Here is a 6,000-nt window from a genome sequence, read left to right as displayed (position 1 = left end):
CAGGCCAGTGGGTCTTCAGAGAAGGTCTGCACTATGATTACATTTTGTAAATCAGTGTAAATGGCCATCTTATGCCCTGTTTCAAAATATTGTAGAAATTTATAACACTTAATTTTAATTACTTTTCTCATTCATTTGGTCAACAAATATTTAATGAGTATGTGTTGTGGATTAGGGTAAATTTTGGAAGAGTATATGTCATTTGGTTTTTGTCTACACTAGGCAAGGTTCAATGTGAGCCAAACTGTCAATCATTGGCTTTGGGATCTGGATCACCCCCCCCTCCCCCCCCCCCCCCGTCCCAAAACTCTATTTGTAATGCTAATGTCTGGCACATGGGAGATGCTTCAAATATGTTTTTTGAACAAATTTTTTTAAATGAGTGAACACACTTGAGGAATTACACATTCTAGACCACTCCTTTTTTGAATTCCAAGTACCATTCACTTTGGCATTTTGTCTGTTTTGTGGTTAACTAGTTCACTGTTTCACGTGAATAGCAAGCGAAAGTGAGAGGGTCCTGTGGCCAGCTATCCTATCTTCAATGTCTTCTTCTGTACAAAAATTTTGCAGAGTACAAAATAAGGGAAAATTTTATAAATGGCAATTCTCACATTCTCACAGAAGGTCCCTGGCATCTTCATTATGGCATCTACCTATTCTGTGCTTCAGCAAGTTGGACATAGTCTCTCAATCAATTGTGCCATATTTATTCTTATCTCCATGCCTTTGTTCCCTCTGTTGCCCCTCAACTAGACTATCCTCCCTCCACATTAGTCTGTCCTGACCTAATCCTAGCCCATTCTTAAAGGCCCAGCCACAGATGTATTCCTTTTCTTTCTAGGAGTCTTCCCTGAGTTATACCACACACCCCAAGCAGGGCATACTGTCATATCATGTGTCATTTATCTTGTAACACCTTGCGTGCTGTTCCCTTGTTTTGTGTTTAACTTTCTTTGCATGTATATCTCACAGTCAGTGTGCTGGGTATGCTGCTTACCCCTAGAACCATCCTCCACCCTTCTCTGCTCTGCTCTGTGTACTGGGATGCTGACCTTCATGGATGATGTCAGTGGGCTCCCTTGTTCTCTGGTTTTCTGGTTTTAGGTTGAGTTTAACCAATGACGGTCAACAGGAGGAAATCAGAGGGTGGGAGGAGAGAGTGTGTGGTGTTTGTTGCTCAGTCCCCTCCCTGCTGGGACATGGCATGTCAGCATTCCTCTCCTGGACACCACAGTTCCAGTTAGGTGGCCCTCTCCTATGGCTAAAACCACAACCACAGCTACAGTCTGCCCTGGGTTCCAGTAACTGCTCCTTCCCCTTATCCCTTCAGGATTAGGGGTGGCAATGGCTCCCCAGTGTTGCTGGTCCCATGGTGCTTTACCATCCCTCATGGGTTCCCTATCCCCACCAACACATTTGTAAATAGTCCCTTCATTCACCTCTCCTCAATTACCATGCTTGAGTGCACCATCTATTCCTTGCCAGGACCCTGACTGATAGAGGCAGCAACTGTGGTTTTTGCCTCTATGTATTCCCATGGATTATACCTCTATACAGCCCCCAAAGCTTCTAGCTCACTGTAGGGGCTTAATAAGCATTTGCTGAAGGAAGGAATAAAACCAAGCATGAATTGCCATACGTGAATTAACATTTTATGATTCACAGAAGAAAAAAAAATCTTTATGAACTATGGTTCCTCAGTCAATAAGAAGATTCACTTTCAGCTAGCATTTACACATAACTAAGCATAGTGCCCACCATTTATTTTGTTTTCATAGTGTTTCGGGCTTCCATTGAATTTATATTCACAATATTAATTAATCTGTATTAAATATAGTTCACATATTTAAACCTACTTATTCTTCTGGGGAAACAATTAGTTAGGTTAGGTGAATTGAAATCTCCATTTTTCCTTCTTTTTCTCGTTTTCATTTATTTTTGTAGGAGTCCCTTTACTAATGATCCAGTCGTACCAGGTTCTGCCTCTCTCCCCTCTCAGGCTTTTTTCTGAACATGTTTTTGCATACCTCAATCTGATTGGTGAAAATCAAATTCATCTGATAAATAGACAAGCTGTCAACCTCTTTAGAAAGTCCCAGTTTTTTCCCCAGCTTATCTACTCCCTGTTCTACTGAATGTCCAAGGTGCCACCTGACATATACCTATAACACGTGGGTGAGAAAAGAAGTGTGTTAGCTCTATGAAGTGAAATTTAAAAGATAGGTGGACACAGATAACCTCAAGAACAGGTGAGCAGTGATCTCTCTAAAGGGTGGAGGCTGGCACCTCTCACGAGTTAACTCAGATAGATGCTACCTGGTCTTCCTTCTTCAGTGGTCTTCCTTAATAAACACTTATGTTCTTCTGTATTGTCTTTTAGAGTCAGAGGATGGCCCACGACCATGAAATACATGCTCCTTGAACCATGCTTGTTTGAGTAGCACTGGTATCTGATTAGTATCCTGTCAGCATAACTATTATTGTTCACCAAGAATGTTGCATTTAGTGAGTTTCTAGCTAATATAGTCCAGAACTTCTATTTGGTAGTTTGCTAGGGCAATGAGGAGCAATGCAGGTTCATTGTGGGTATGCCAGGGTCCTACTGTCCAAAACTTTAACAATGGTGTAGCCAGATTGAGAGTTACAGCCATCAACCTTGAGGAATTTAAAAAAAAAAAAAAAAGGCAAAATAATGTCAGCCAAATGATTCATCGTTTCAGTCTCTGAAGAAGCAAACCTAGGAGGGAGATTTTTGGCATCTGTTGTTTCCATTCCTAAAAATTCAGAGAGAAAGTAAAAAAAAAAAAAAAAGGTATCACACACTAACTCCAAATTTTTATTTTATAAGAGAAAAAAATGATTCATGATTAGTTAGCGGCAAAGAACTACATACGGACTCTCTTCTGATAATGTATCCAATACCATTTCTACTTTTTCCCAGGGTGAAATTGTGGGGTAAAGCTGGATGGGTTTTCAAAAGGTAAATATAACAAGGGGTTTAATCCTCTCTAGCTTCTGACCTTTATTACATTTTGAGTGTATTTGGAGTTCAGACAGTACTAGCCTACCCACCCTCTAGAGATAATAAGTAAATAATCAAATGACCCAAATAAGACTTACCCCGGAAATACGGGGGTGGGAGGCAGTGAGCAGTAAGAAGCAGTGGCACTGGTGACACAGAATTTGAGCTTTAACATCATGGCTTTCTTCATGGGTAGAGATTTGCCATTTTCCCCCACAAGATGTTCATTTCTTCTTGACACTTATACAAATGACATATACCTATAATTCCTATGGTCATTTTCATGGATTAAAAAAAACTGAAACCATTTCTTCATAAGTAAAACAGTTTTAAAAGATAAACAAGGGCTTCCCTGGTGGCGCAGTGGTTGAGAATCTGCCTGCTAATGCAGGGGGACACGGGTTCAAGCCCTGGTCTGGGAAGATCCCACATGCCTCGGAGCAACTAGGCCCGTGAGCCACAACTACTGAGCCTGCGCGTCTGGAGCCTGTGCTCCGCAACGAGAGGCCGCGACAGTGAGACGCCCGCGCACCGCAATGAAGAGTGGCCCCCGCTTGCCACAACTAGAGAAAGCCCTCGCACAGAAACGAAGACCCAACACAGCCAAACTAAATAAATTTTTAAAAAATAATTTAAAAAAAAAGAGATAAACAAAATAGGTAAAGAAACACTTTACAATCCAAGCAATCAGAAACAGCTCAGTTTAACATCAGAAATGGGGAAGTATCAGGACAATTTTGCAGCTTTGAAGGAAGTCTTTGAGTTGAATAATTGAACTAGAGACAGCTAGCATAGCTTTATGAAAGCGATACCTCATGTAACTTACTAGTTGGAGTGCTTTAAAGGGCATTTACTGCCATAGGAAGACAATGGAACACAATGGATGTCATAAAATTGTTTAAAAGCCATTGGATATTGTTAACAATGAAGATTATTGGCTAAGACCACATCCACTGAGTAAGGTAAAATAGCTTGTTGGATTAAAAAATTGTTCAAAACCTGCAAAAAGTGAGTGAATGTTAACGGTAATTTTTTTTAACTGAAAAGAGGTTATCAGTAAGGGTGAAATAATAGCTTTGAAAGGAAATGACAAATTGGAAGAACACACACAATCCAACCTCATTACATTTGACTATTGTGGTATCATCTCTGACACCATGTACTAAATTTCCAGATATTTTTAACAGTATTATGTTTACTGTCTCATAGTAACTTCCCTTTCTGAAGAAGAGATGGAAAGAAGAGGCATGTTTAGCAGGATTCTATTCAGTGTGTTGACTGTGATTAGCTGAGCACAAATCCTTGACTTTTTCAACTTTACCTAAAAATTACAAACACATATTTTCATCTATCTGTAGAAACAACATAGTCAAAACACAGTGCTATTTTACCTTTATTATTGTTTTTCTGTGTATATACAAACTGGGTTTATAGAAAAATATTATCTTATGTGTGTATATCTACAAACAGGTAGGCAAATCTGACATTGCTAAAAGAGCTGACTCATCATGCCTCTAAAAATGACTCTGGGGACTTCCCTAGTAGCGCAGTGGTTAAGAATCCGTCTGCCAACGCAGGGGACACGGGTTCGATCCCTGGTCCGGGAAGATCCCACATGTCGCGGAGCAACTAAGCCCGTGTGCCACAGCTACTGAGCCTGTGCTCTAGAGCCCACGAGCCACAACTACACCTGCGTGCTGCAACTACTAAAGCCCACATGCCTAGAGTCCGTGCTCTTCAGTAAGAGAAGCCACCGCAAAGAGAAGCCCGTGCTCCGCAAGGAAGAGTAGCCCCTACTGGCAGCAACGAAGACCCAATGCAGCCAAAAATAAATAAAACTTAAAAAGTAAAAAATAAAAATAAAAATGACTCTGCATGTAGCATCAGTTCCTCTTAGGAAGTTTACACAAGTCAGAATAACCAAAACTTTGTTGTATCCAATTCAACCATAAAAATATGAATAGAATCTTCGAATCCATTTCTCTCATCCTGAGGGTGGTATTTTTAAGATATACAAATCTGGCATGGAAAAAGGTTTGTTCTGTGTTGATGACATACGGTAGAAGTCATATTTTCTGCAATCTGTTCTAAGCAACTTTTAAAGAAAGAATGAAATAAAAATATAATCAGGGTAGATTCTACACCAGATGAGTAAAAATGCTCTAAATTATAATCTGACTCTAAGTCCATGTCATAATTTAAATTAGATTTTAAATATTAAAAACCTTGTGAGACACTATGAAGTCTTCAAAACTATGGGAAATTGGTATTCATATTGACATGTATATGTACATATATTATTGTCTGTTAATGATGACAGCTGTTGCAATAACAAGAAATTGTATAAAATTAATTTGGACACAATGGGTCTGATTCAGCAACTTGGATCTTTTAAGAATATCTTGAGTAAAGCACTTCATTTATTATGGGTAAACACTTATCACTTTACATTTTTCCAGTAAATAGAATCCACTATGTGTTTTACTGGATATAAAGTCATTGAACAGTTACATTAGAGAATGGATTTCAGTAGCATAGTGTCTGACCCTGAAAAAGTTCAGGGTATCCTGATTGTGGTGGTTACAGGACTCTATACATATGTTAAAAAAATTCACAGAATTGTGTACCAAAAAAAGTCAACTTTATGACAATTCAAATGATAAAGTTAATGTCTAAAAAAGAGTTCAGGATACAACAAATGGTTTAGTTTTTTTAATGTTTGTGTTGGCCTTGGAAGGATAAAATATAGCGTATGGCATGTAATAAAAATTTGTAACTAAGTAGTAAATAATGCTAAGACTATAAGGAACAAGGAAAGGTGTTTTAAAGTACATACCAAAAATACGCAAGAACTATGAGCTTTCTTTTTTTTTTTTAATTTATTTGGTTGCGTCGGGTCTTAGTTGCAGCAGTTGGGCTCCTTAGTTGCAGCTCGTGGGCTCCTTAGTTGTGGCTTGCCAGCTTCTGAGTTGCGG

The sequence above is a fragment of the Balaenoptera musculus genome, chromosome 2 (genome assembly GCF_009873245.2).
Source record: "Balaenoptera musculus isolate JJ_BM4_2016_0621 chromosome 2, mBalMus1.pri.v3, whole genome shotgun sequence".
Lineage (NCBI taxonomy): Eukaryota > Metazoa > Chordata > Mammalia > Artiodactyla > Balaenopteridae > Balaenoptera > Balaenoptera musculus.
This window is presented reverse-complemented; position numbering follows the sequence as displayed.